The 13,819-nt window shown below is 41.6% G+C and overlaps 1 protein-coding gene and 1 long non-coding RNA gene across 3 annotated transcripts in view; both read right to left on the bottom strand.

The window, feature by feature from the left end:
- Positions 1 to 13,819, bottom strand: part of CACNA2D3 (calcium voltage-gated channel auxiliary subunit alpha2delta 3) — an 876,446-nt gene that overhangs the window by 800,782 nt on the left and 61,845 nt on the right. The window lies entirely within an intron of this gene.
- LOC141374243 (uncharacterized) overlaps positions 12,553 to 13,819 on the bottom strand; it is a 29,451-nt gene continuing 28,184 nt past the window's right edge. For both annotated transcript variants that reach the window (XR_012380988.1, XR_012380987.1), the window contains exons 2-3: positions 13,456 to 13,573; positions 12,553 to 12,664 (exon numbers count right to left, since the gene is read on the bottom strand). This is a non-coding gene — a long non-coding RNA (uncharacterized lncRNA). The remainder of the gene's footprint in view (positions 12,665 to 13,455; positions 13,574 to 13,819) is intronic.

Here is a 13,819-nt window from a genome sequence, read left to right as displayed (position 1 = left end):
AACTATATGCCAATAAACTGAGCAATCTGGATGAAATGGAGGCCTTCCTGGAAACCTATAGGCTGCCAAGACTGAAACGGGAAGAAACTGACAACCTGAATAGGCCAATAACCAGTAACGAGATTGAAGCAGTGATCAAAAACCACCCAAAAAATAAGAGTCCAGGGCCTGATGGATTCCTTGGGGAATTCTACCAAACATTCAAAGAAGAAATAATACCTATTCTACTGAAGCTGTTTCAAAAAACAGAAACAGAAGGAAAACTTCCATACTCATTCTATGAGGCCAACATTACCTCAATCCCCAAAGCAGGCAAAGACCCCACCAAAAAGGAGAATTTCAGACCGATATCCCTGATGAATATGGATTCCAAAATCCTCAACAAAATCCTAGCTAATAAGATCTAACAATGCATTAAAAGGATCATCCACCACGACCAAGTGGGATTTATCCCCGGGATGCAAGGGTGGTTCAACATTCGCAAATCAATCAATGTGATAGAACATATTAATAAGAGGAGGGAGAAGAACCATATGGTCCTCTCAATTGATGCAGAAAAAGCATTTGACAAAATACAACATCCTTTCCTGATTAAAACTCTTCAGAGTATAGGGATAGAGGGAACATTCCTCAAGTTCATAAAATCCATCTATGAAAAACCCACAATGAACATCATTCTCAATGAGGAAAAGCTGAGAGCCTTTCCCTTAAGATCAGGAACACGACAAGGATGCCCACTCTCGCCACTATTGTTCAACATAGTACTAGAAGTCCTAGCAAAGGCAATCAGACAACAAAAAGAAATAAAAGGTATTCAAATTGGCAAAGAAGAAGTCAAACTCTCTCTTTTCACAGACGACATGATACTTTATATGGAAAACCCAAAAGACTCCACCCCCAAATTACTAGAACTCATACAGCAATTCAGTAATGTGGCAGGATACAAAATCAATGCACAGAAATCAGTTGCTTTCTTATACACTAACAACGCAATTGTAGAAAGAGAAATTAGAGAAACGATTCCATTTACAATAGCACCAAAAATCATAAGATACCTCAGAATAAACCTAACCAAAGAGGCAAAGGATCTATACTCTAGGAACTACAGAACACTCATGAAAGAAATTGAAGAAGACACAAAAAGATGGAAAAATATTCCATGCTCATGGATCGGAAGAATAAACATTGTTAAAATGTCTAATGCTACCCAGAGCAATCTATGCCTTCAATGCCATCTTGATCAAAATTCCAATGTTATTTTTCAAAGTGCTGGAACAAACAATTCTAAAATTTGTATGGAATCAGAAAAGACCCCGAATCACCAAGGAAATGTTGAAAAAGAAAAACAAAGCTGGGGGTATCACGTTGCCCGATTTCAAGCTATATTACAAAGCTGTGATCACCAAGACAGCATGGTACTGGCACAAAAACAGACATATAGACCAATGGAACAGAATAGAGAACCCACATATGGACCCTCAACTCTACGGTCAAATGATATTTGACAAAGCAGGAAAAAACATGCAATGGAAAAAAGACAGTCTCTTCCATAAATGGTGCTGGGAAAATTGGACAGCCACATGCAGAAGAATGAAACTCGACCATTTTCTAACACTATTCACAAAGATAAACTCAAAGTGGATGAAAGATCTCAATGTGAGACAGGAATCCATCAAAATCCTAGAGGAGAACATAGGCAGTAACCTCTTTGACATCACCCACAACAACTTCTTTCAAGATACATCTCCAAAAGCTAGTGAAACAAAAGCAAAAATGAATTTTTGGGACTTCATCAAGATAAAAAGCTTCTGCACAGCAAAGGCAACAGTCAACAAAACAAAGAGGCAACCCACGGAATGGGAGAAGATATTTGCAAATGACACTACAGATAAAGGGCTGGTATCCAAGATCTATAAAGAACTTCTCAAACTCAACACCCAAAAAACAAATAATCAAGTCAAAAAGTGGGCAGAAGATATGAAAAGATACTTCTCTGAAGAAGACATACAAATAGCTAACAGACACATGAAAAAAATGTTCATCATCATTAGCCACCAGGGAAATTCAAATAAAAACCACATTGAGATACCACCTTACACCAGTCAGAATGGCAAAAATGGACAGGGAAAGAAACAACAAATGTTGGAGAGGTTGTGGAGAAAGGGGAACCTCTTCCACTGTTGGTGGGAATGCAAGTTGGTACAGCCACTTTGGAAAACAGTGTGGAGGTGCCTCAAAAATTTAAAAATAGAGCTACCCTATGACCCAGCAATTGCACTCCTGGGTATTTACCCCAAAGACACAGATGTAGTGAAAAGAAGGGCCATATGCACCCCAATGTTCATAACAGCAATGTCTGCAATAGCCAAACTGTGGAAAGAGCCGAGATGCCCTTCAACAGATGGATGGATAAAGAAGATGTGGTCCATATATACAATGGAATATTACTCAGGCATCAGAAAGGATGAATACCCAACTTTTAGATCCACATGGATGGGACTGGAGGAGATTATGCTAAGTGAAATAAGTCAAGCAGAGAAAGTCAATTATCATATGGTTTCACTTATTTGTGGAACATAAGGAATACCATGGAGGACATTAGGAGAAGGAAGGGAAAAATTGGGGGGGGCGAATTGGAGGGAGAAATGAACCATGAGAGACTATGGACTCTGAGAAACAAACAGGGTTTTAGAGGGGAGGGGGGAGGGGGAATTGGATAGCCCAGTGATGGGTATTAAGGAGGGCACGTACTGCATGGAGCACTGGGTGTTATACGAAAACAATGGATCGTGGATCACCACATCAAAAACTAATGATGTATTGTATGGTGACTAACATAACATAATAAAATTAAAAATAAATAAATAAATAAATAAAATAAAAGTAAAAAAAGTGAAACCAATTTCAATAACATACCTGGTTTAATCCAATACATCCAAAGTGTTACCATTTCAATATGTAATCAATATTTTTAAATTATGAGATATTTCACATTCTTTTTGTTGTACTATGTTTTCAAAATCCAAGATTTATTTCACATTTATACAGCATCTCCATGGACACCATCCATATTTCAAGTACTCTGTAGCTAGAGGTGGCCCCATGGCTATCAAATCAGACTGCGCATTTCAAAGTATAGCACAGACTCATTTTAGCAAATTGTGTCTCCCGCAAAATATAATAATTTTGAACTATCGATAAGGAAAATATTTTCACACCAAAATCTTGAAATCTCAGCCAGAGAATATTCCTATTTTCCCAAATACTTGCCTAAATTGTGAAAAAAATGGGAAAACATCAAAAAAGTCTATGGGTCAATATAATTTCATGGCTATTGGACCCTAAGTAACAGAACAATATGAAATATAACACCCAGGAACAGTTCTCCCTACAGCATTGCACCTGCTCTGACAATTATGGCAGGAGTGGATACTGAAATAAGAAAATCACAAGTACATGCTAAAGATCTTTTACATTTTATTTTACCTGGTGCTTTCCTCCCAGCTGGATGTCTGCCACGAAAGCTAGGAGATGAAATTGATATCACAGAGAACATCAGCTCAGCATTCTATGTTCAGAAGCCCTCAGTGTATTTTATTTGGTGGTAAATTATTCAACTTCACAAATACCCTTCTTATGTCTTTGAAATTACTTTTCTCCTAGTCAGTATAATAATTTGAGGGGCTACAGCAACACAGACTTAATACAAAGCATTTTATACTAAATTACTAAAAACTAGAAATTATGTCTGCTCTGGAATGAACAACTGCCCAACAGGAGACCAATGTGAAATGCTTAGAGATAATAGGACAAAGCCTGGGGCAGGATCTTATGGTGGGAAAAGCCCAGGGATGGGAGCTGAGAGAGTGGGCTGCAGAATGAACTCCCCACACCACCCCCAAATGTGCGACTCACAGCAAACCCCTGAGTTTGCTACATCTGAGTCTCAGCTACATCAGACACAAAGCAAGCAAGCGGTTGGGTCTGACTGGCATTTCCCACATTTCGCTATTTATGGGCCAAGGTTGTGATATAAGCTCTATCCTCCTACTTCCTATACCATGGGTCAGCAAACATTTTTCTGTAAAGAGCCAGTAGTAAATGTTTTCAACTTTGTAGGACAGTCTCTGTCACAACTGCTCAACTCTGTCATCGTTGAATGAAAGCAGCCATAAACAATATGTAAACAGACGAGAGAGACTTTGTTTCAATAAAACTTTATTTTCAAAAAACAAGCAGCAGGCTAGATTTAGTCCTCAGATCATAATTTCCTGACCCCCCTGTCCTCTGCTATTATTTACCTAATATTTTTCCTTTAAAATTGATTTACTTTATTAATGTTAATATCACAAATGGAATAGCAGTATCACTTACCATACATATAGTATACTCAGGAACACGAATATATAATACTTTTTTAACTATGACATACCACCTCAGTCACCTTGTATACTTCACTTTAAGAAATGTTGCTTTTAATGACAGTTAACAGCCTCAGAAGAATCAAGTTTCTGTGATGTCCTTTAAGATTCTTTCATCAAAAAAAAAAAAAAGAGAGAGAAAGCAAGAAAGAGTCTTTCTCTTTTAGAGATGCACACTGAAATACTGAGAGATAAAATGATGCAATATGTGAAAATTGTCTCAAAATAATGCAGGGGGCAGAGGAGGGGAATAGTGGGGGTACAGATGAAACCAGGGTTGGCCAAGAGTTGAACTGTTGAACTTGGAAGACTTTATTATTCTGTTTTGTATGTGTTTAAAGATGTCCACAATAAAAAAAAAATAATAATAAAACCAAAACAGGAAATACAATCATTAGCCTGAGGAGGGGAGTCAAGAAGAAAGTAAAGAGGGAACCTAAGGGCTTAAAAGGAAGAAGAGAGGCATAAACAAAAGGTAGGGGCATAGGAATAAGAGAAATGCAATAAATTTCATAAAGGCAATGGCCTTCTATTACACAACAAATGTAAGGAACCAGGCACTTAGGAGCTCCTAGCCATCACTTAGTACCAGCAAATCAGTCGAAGAACAGAGGCTTTGATGAATGGCGCCAACCAGACCGATGCACTCGGGATCTAGCTGCAGGGAGGCCAGATCCTCTCTAAGCCTGGGCTGCAGATGATGCCACCGGGCAAACCCAGGGAGCCAGTCACCACCTGGGCCTGATGGGCAAAACCACAGCCTTGAACTGACAGATATGAAACCTTGAATTCCACTGTGCTCCCAAGCAGAGTCTTCCTTTTAAACAATTCCACGTGAGGCTCAGTGCCAAAGCAGGAGAACAAAGACATTTAATGCACTAGAAATGGGCCAGTTTAATTTCATTGTCCAAACGTACTGGAACTGAAGCATAAAAAGTGAGCAAATGGTATAAATTTGCAAAGAGAGCCCTGCAGAGTGGCTGGCCCATCAACACTCTATTGAGGGAGGCTAGCCAGCAGCCTCCAGCTGGTTTACAGAAATACCCTAGGTCACAGGAAGCCAGAGGCTCTGGCCTCACACCAGGCTGCTGGCCCTACTTGGTTGGCATGAAGAGGGTTCAACACACTTTAAAATGCTCTTGGAAAGGCTACACCGGCAAACATAAGTCAGGCCTTTCCGGCAACAGTGGGTTCACTGCAGGAGACCTCTTGTGGTCAGACTGGTGGAGCCACAAGGAGCCTATTAGGATGGGGGCTCTTTTAGGTATTACAAAGACAAAGACAGACAAAGAAACACAAAGACAGTGATTCACCCTCTTCTTTGTTATGTACAGGTACAGAACAGAACCAGCCTTTTAGATCTTTTAGGTTAAAAAAAGAAAAGTCTGATAAGAAAGAGGCACCAATTTAGCTTCTGGTGTCTCTCTTTCCTTGGAACTTCACACATGCTGTTCTGACTTTCATCGTGAATGTGTCCAAAGATACAAACAATATCACTTCACCTAATCAAAACCCAAACCCAAGATCCTCACCTCATTGAGAAAGTGATTCTCAAGTGAGTCTCTGACACCCCAAAGGCTAGACACTTTTAACTTCAGGTTGGAGACGGTGGGGAAATGGGAAAGGAGGTGTTTCAGACATGGCCCACCAAAGAATATTCAGGAAACCAGGAAATGGAGGAATGAATATGTAAAGGATGGGCTCAGTGACCGCTCCTGTTCAGCCACCGTCCCTCGATGGTCCACATCTGCTTGTGGAACAGCTCCTCTCAACAGCCTGTGCATCAGAGATGCTCACACATAGAAGCAGTTCTGAAACTGTGAGATCCTAAACAAGTGTAAGATGTCATCATGATGACTTCCCATTGTGATGACACACAGCTCAAGGAAGGAATTTTATCCACCAGCTCATCCTCCTTGCTTCCCCCCAAGAGATCAGTGTAAGACCAGACAGGGGGAAATGGTACCAGAATGAATGAATGAATGAATGAATAAAAAGAACTTCTGATAAGTTTTGAAATGGAAAAAGTGCCAAATGTGGATCCACACTGGGTTCAGGCATACCATAGTCTCTGGGAACTGAAGAGGGCGAGGACATGCTGCAGATGGCAACACCAATCCTGTAGATGCTCAAGTAACCATGGCTGGGACTGGCAGACTTTCGGCCACAGTGAAGACATTTCCTGCCATGCCCACGTTCAACTTCTCCAGGACTGCACAAACATTGTTAACATATCCTCTTTTCTGACTTAACAGCTCACGAATGGAGATGAGGAGAACCTGAGCTAGAACAGCCTTTCAAACTTGGCCCTTTGTATAATAAATTTTAAAATTGTTTACTAATAAGTCCCACAATGGGTTTTATATAAACTTTAATTGGGAAAAGTGAAACACGTTCTACACTGGATCTCATAAATAATGCAAAAGGTCTAATTTACCATAATCATGTCTGGCATTTATCTTCCATCGATAATGTATTGGGCACTTGCATTATTCTACTGAAGCAACTGCAAGGCAGCAGCACCTCATCTGTGTTTCGAATTCGGTAAATCCTGATGCCCCTTGAGCCCATGTGCAAAAATTGCCATCTCTGAAGACATTCACCTGGGCAGAGGCTGGAAATGTCATTATTTTCTATGTGAAATTAAGTGGGAAATTACCGAAAATGCAATTTAAATGAGGAATTTTTTCCAAGACATAAATATTCATAACTCGCAAACTGACAAAGCCCTGCAGATACCATAGGAACCACTTTATAAGAAGGGCTGATTCTTCCAGATTCCGTTTGTCAGTGACAAGATAATCTTCATAGCAACAAATTAACATCTCAAAAAGAACTGGGAGGGCAATGATGTGTAGGCAGGAGGGAAGCAGAGTCTAGCAAAGGCATTCCAGACTCAAGTTGTATTTTAACAACTTTCCTATGAGGATCTACCCCGTAAGTGTCCAGGTGTCTGTCCCGGGAACTCACTGCCCTCCTATCCCTTCAAAGGCCAGATTATGTATTCTTAATCTGATAAAACGAAAGACCTCCTTTTTAAACAATCATTTTGGGATGCCTCCTTTACTACCCTGAAATGAAATTCAGATAATATCAACATATAACATTTTTTTAAATCAGTAATATTCCTGACCTATCACATAAAAGAGAATCAAACTCAAGTGTTTATGATAAAGTACTATGTATTTCAGTAGGTAAACACTTAGGCACAGCTACACTAAAAAACATAAACAGTCAGATGCTTGTACCTCTACTGAGAATCACCAAAAATTCAACAGCTCCCAGTGCAGGTGGACACAGGTGTGTCTTAAATGGCTATTAATGTTGCCCTCAGTGATGTGACTCCCCCAAAACACCAAATAATTACTGATGATTTATGGTGCTCATGCTCCAGGAAAACTCAGTGTTTATTAAAGCCAGAAAATTTTTTAAAAGTGTGTTTAGATTAGATTCTAGGTTCAAATCATTATGATCAGGTTTTTCATCTGCACGAACATCCAGCAGAATATCTGCTACTCATGAGGGATAGGGGACAATATCTCCATAAACAGGGTTGACCTGCTCCCTGGAGGATGTCCGGCATCTCCAAGCCCTGCACAGAAAGCCAATGGTGTCCTCCAATCATTGTGACACTGTGAAAGCCTGAGCCAGCACTGCAGAGAAGCCCAACAGAAGGTGCCTCTGCCACCCACCCGGCTGAGCCCTGGATCACCTAGACTCCTCCCTCACTCACTGGCCACAGGCCCTGGAACAAGTTACCCAACCTTCTGACACCTCACTTTCATCGACATCTATGGAAGTGGGGACAAGAACTGTGTTAAGCTCAGAGGGCTGTGAGGACCAAATGGCTTACTACTTGTAAAAGCTTCCACCAACATATGATGAGCCTTCCATGAATACTAGATAAGATACTGATTATCTCTGTCATCGCATCTTTGTGTCAGTCTCTCTCAGAGCTAAATCTTAAAACACAGAAGCCAGATGGAAGGGGAAACAGAGGCAGGGAACAGAGTGAATGCCCTAGCAAAGACACATGCACAGAAATAAGCCAGGCTGAGGAAGTGTGTTAAGGAGCTTGGACTTGATCTTCATGGGTCAATGTTCCAGCCCAGAACTCACGCATCAGAACCACCTGGAACAACAGCTGGACCGCCCAACCCAGATGTGCTGAACTAGAAGTCTGGGGTGTGGGGCCCCAGAACATGCGATTAAGTGACTTCCCCAACTGATTCTGAAGTCCTGTGAGGTTCAACAGCTGGCTGTAAGGGACTGGGTCAGGTGCGCTTTGCTGGCAGAGCAACCTGGCGGTTGTATGAGAAATGGGTCAAAGGAGGCACAACCAGAGACAGGGAGGCTGGGCAGGAGACTTAACTGGTAAGGGTTCCCTCCATGTGGTAAGCAGCCAGGAGGAATATTCCAGACAAAACGTTGGAAAGATGAAGTAGAAGAGACACAGGAAAGAAAACTGGGTTTGGGTTTCTCGCTTAGGCAATTGGGAGATACTCCCACCATCAGGTCTCTGCTTCTCAGCTGTGAATTTAGTGATAGCTCCTATATATTGTGAGCTGACTATGGGTCAGACCCTAAGCCCTCAACATCCCAGTGAGGTAGATACCCTTCTCCCATCTTAGATAAGAGGAAGCCAGGGCACAGAAAGGCAGTAACTTCCCCATGGCCACATAACCAAAGACTCCATATTGGAGGCAGTGCTGGGACCTGAGACCCCGATACTCTGAAGCATGTGCACACTGTGGACTCCCACACACTCCTTTAGGTTTCAGGAGTCTGTTTGGGCATTGCTGTGGTTTCCATGATTTTACCAAAGATTCGTGTACAGATCACACTTGCCCTGCCTCAGTCAGAACTTGTCACCCACATGTTGCATGGGGAAACAAGTGTCAAGTCCTCTTTGCAGAAGAAAAAATAACCATTGTTTGTAACAGTAAGCATTTCCCATTTAGCATAAACTCACTACAGTGATATATTTTTGTCAAAACACATCATTTTTGTTAAAAAGAGAAGTCTTCCCCTCCACCCCCAAGTAATCTTTAAAAGAACTTTCTGGAAGTGGGAGGATGAAGGGCCACCCACTCTTGAATCATCTGGCACTGCTAACTGACAGGGAATTAAAAAAAAAACTGCATACCAGGTTTTATCATTATCAATGACATACAACATTCTAAAGACAACTTGCAAGAACATGAATGCACTAGAAGGTAGCTGACAGGTCCCAAATAAATCAAAAACTCCTCCAAACAAAGCCCCTCGATGTGGAATGCATCCTAGAACCTTCCACTTCCAAATTCAGGGTAGAAAAAGCAGAGGAGGTATCACTGCATAATAATATCAGCAAGAGCAGCAGCTAATGTTTATGGGGCCCTTCATCGTCTGCTGGCTCTGCATTCTACCTACATTCTCTCTTCCTCTCCACCACAGCCCTATGGAGGCCAGTATCATTATCCATCATTATCCCCAAATATCAGAAAACGGAAGCCCAGAGAAATTATATAACTAGTCCCAAACCTAGCTCTTCAAAGTCAAACTGTCCAGAGTGAGACTAAATACACACACACACACACACACACACACACACACACACACGTGCAGAGAATGTGACACCCAGTTCCATGTACTCGGTCAGTTCAATGTGAAAACACAGCCAAAAAAACAGCACTTCTCTTTCCAAGGAGCTCCCTGGATACCAGATTATGAAGTCCATTTAACGATTTAGATGGCTCAGCATGACTGTAAAACCAAAAATACTAAACGAAGTAGTATTATGGTAATATCGCTGTTGATGATGTTTAAAAAAAAAGAAAGACGTTAGAACATTAAATATGGCCAGGAGGCAGAACAATACTCATTTTAAAATCATTAATCTGATGTGATCCCTCATTACAAAAAGACAATGGTTTTTCCCCTAAACCAGCCCCTGCTTGTTGAAGCTGCTTGAGTTCTACTTGTCATTCAGAGGATGGAAATGGCTGCTATATCTAAGCTTTGGGGTTATCCTCTATTTCCCCAAAGTAGGATGTGAACTCCACAGGAGTTTTCCACAACTGTCTTTGAGTTGGTTCACTGTCACTAAGACAAATCCAACTCAATAAATGGAACCTTTTCTTCAGCTTCCACCAACCCTGATCAAGCAGCAATCCATACCAGACACCAGACACCACACACCACACCAGGTTCTGATATTATTTGCTTTGGTCCCACTGATAGTCCTTGAAGGGCTTTTATTTTATTTTAGACAGTGGTCCCCATTTTATAGATGAGAAAACTGAGGCTCAAGGAGGTTCAATGTTTTGCCCAAGATCATATGACTACCAAATAGTAGTGTCAGAATTCGAATCCAGCTCTATGGATTCCAACTCTGTGTTCTGTCTACCGGACTGTAACACCTCTGATGTTGCAATAGATGCTGGGAAAATGTTGCTAGAACATTTTACTTATAATCCTACATGATCTTACAGGGAGTGTAAGAAGAAAGAAATTTGCTTTGCCTGGAAGCACAATGGCTTACTGCCAATGGTGTCATTGTAAAAAAGATGAGAAAACACACCAGGAGGATCACTTTGAGGTTCACATTCAAAGCTTTCTATAGACAGGACCTCTGATAGTGACATGCTTGAGATTTAAGCTGGAGCTAAAATCAAAGTTACAAAGATTTGAGGTTTTAAATCTCTAGATTTCAGGAAGGAGGAAAGTGGCATGTGGGCCAATGGCAGGACTGGGAGAGGCATCACTCACCTAGAATATAACCTTCGAACCACTGGCAGGAGGTCTTAAGCCTTGTATCCACCCATTACCTCTCTGCCTTCTCTACAGGGAAGAGGATTTTCAGAAACACTTGCCCTTTCCTTCTAGGTACTTCACCTTTCCTACCGCTAACAATTTGTAATAACCTACCTCCAGTGAGAAATACTGGGGGAAACAGAATTTATGAGGATGGATTGCTACACATAAAGACGAAAAAGTAGAAAATTATGTGTGTGCATTAGCCTTCATGACACAAGAATAAAAAGTTCTCTTTGTAAACCCTCTAAGGTGAAGGCACAGAGGGCCTAAATTCAGCTAATAGGGAAGACAGGCCTGCCCGTGGAATCCAGCTGCTGAGGTTGGGCCTCTGGCTTTCCTTCTTTTCCTTCATGCCCAGTGAGGTGGGAAGAGCTTCCAGCAGGCCTCCTCAAACTCTCACAGCCCCACACAACTTCCTCCTAAAGCTGAGTAAGAAGCAGTCCTCATCCCATCTCACACAGGACATTGGTCTAGTGAGTGCCTCCTGGCAGGGCGAGGACCCCTCCTTGTCGCCTCCTGGGCTCTAGATCTCAAAGGATGGTTGGAGGTATGGGGGAGTGAGGAATAAGGCCACCTGGAGACCCACAAGACCACTAACTGCCTTTGTGTTCAAATCTGGTTCTACCATTCCCTGGCCTTATGCTAAAGCTAACTACCACGGAGAATAGTTACATAATCTTTATTATGGATAGAACATCTATTAAAATCCCTTGTACCTCTATGGACTCAGAACTCATCAAGTCTCTACAAGTCCTGGTACTCTAGTTGTTATTTTCTTTCCTCACTAGATTATGCCCAGCACTGACTATGTAATTTATGGAACTGCATGTGAAATGAAAATGTAGGACCCCTTATTCAAAAGTGATTAAGAGGGGCGCCTGGGTGGCTCAATAGTTAAGCATCTGCCTTCAGCTCAGGTCATGATCACAGGGTCCTGGGATCAAGCCCCACATCGGGCTCCCTACTCAGCAGGAAGCCTGCTTCTCCCTCTCCCGCTCCCCCTGCTTGTGTTCCCTCTCTCGCTGTCTCTCTCTCTCTCTCTTTCTCTCTCTCTCTGTCAAATAAATAAATAAAATCTTTAAACAAAAAAAGGGTGATTAAGAATTTCAAGGTGGCAGTAGAGTGTTAAAGCAAAGGTGAGCTCTTCTCAGTGTGGGGCTCTGTGTGACTGCACAGGACACACGTTTGTGAAGCTGTCCCTGATTATGCCAAACTGCAAAAGTCCATGAGCACAATTAACTCTTTCTTTGTTTTGAAATATTCATATGAAATTGTATCTTAAAGACACAAACTCTTTCAGACTAGAGATATCACACATGGGATTGGCAAGCTGGTTTCAAGAAAAGCCTCTTTTTAATCCTTCTAGCTATGACTATACAAATATAACTTTCCACTGGGTCTCTTCAGGGAATCCAGTCCATATGCAAAGGCTTCCAGTCAACAACCTGGACAGGTGGAATGGAAAAATCAAAATTTATGATCATAAAATCTAAGGATTCTTTCAACAAGTTTGAGCCCTCATTTCCAAAGTAAATATAAAGGGGTTACATTAGCTAAGGTTTCCAATAAAATATGCAGAGTCATGCCGAAGGCTCAGACACCTTGGTTTCACTTCTGGCTGAGGCTTGACGTATTGGGAGAAGGGTGGAAAAATTCTATTTACTTGTCAAAGTCAGTAAAAGGCCAAATCCATTATCTTAAGTTGCTGGGGGGACAAACACCACAAATGACAGCGGAGTAGCCTGCCAAGTACTAAATGAGTGACACTCCACCATCTACACATTTTGGAAGCTAATATCACTACTAATGTCACTCAACTGATAAACAGAAAAACTAGCCATTTTGGACATTTGGTATCTGTGCATCACATTATAGAAGGGGCCCTTGTGTCCATTATCTACAACCTGGAAAAGGCATGGAAATTCCTCATATATAAAGGAATTGAGAGTAAAACTATTACCTTGGGACTACTGTCTGGCAGAAAACAGCAAGCATGGACTTCCATTTGTTTCAGGAGCAGAACCCTTATGGTCTGATTCTAACTTCAAGTAGTCTTACCAAGGGAATATGGACTCAGGTACTTGGCCTCCAACAGAAGGGTATCATATCCTAACCTATGACAGATGGTCAAAGGTGGCTTGAGTACTGTCCTGAGGGCATGGGGAACAGACTCTTTGCAAAGAATGCCATTCCTTACTACATTCAACACCCATGGTATCATCAACAGAGGATTTACCAGATCCTGGAGCTGGCCAGGCTGTGTGTCGCTGTCCTCGGTGCTGAATCATCACCTCAGCAGCCTTGTCCCTTCAGGGTAATGCTGCTACTCCGTTTTTCTTAGTTCATCTTTTACACTTGATAAAAGTGTAACAATGAAAAAGATGGAACAAGCACAACCATGACCTACGTTTAGCAACCTATATAATGAGTTCCCAGTACATACGCTCCATAGCTATAAATGTTCTCGGTGGCTGATTGGGGAAGCACGAACCCCTGTTATTACCCTGATGCTGTATCTGTGGGCCTTACAGTTATTTGGGAGTTCTACTTTCTTTGTGAGGAATGTCTGGTACCCTGCCCCTCTATATAGTGAATATCAG

The sequence above is a fragment of the Callorhinus ursinus genome, unplaced genomic scaffold (assembly GCF_003265705.2).
Source record: "Callorhinus ursinus isolate GAN/ISIS: 27379988/994484 unplaced genomic scaffold, GSC_fseal_2.0 scaffold15, whole genome shotgun sequence".
NCBI lineage: Eukaryota > Metazoa > Chordata > Mammalia > Carnivora > Otariidae > Callorhinus > Callorhinus ursinus.
Note: the sequence above shows the minus strand (reverse complement) of the source record. Positions and strands in the feature narration are given on the sequence as shown.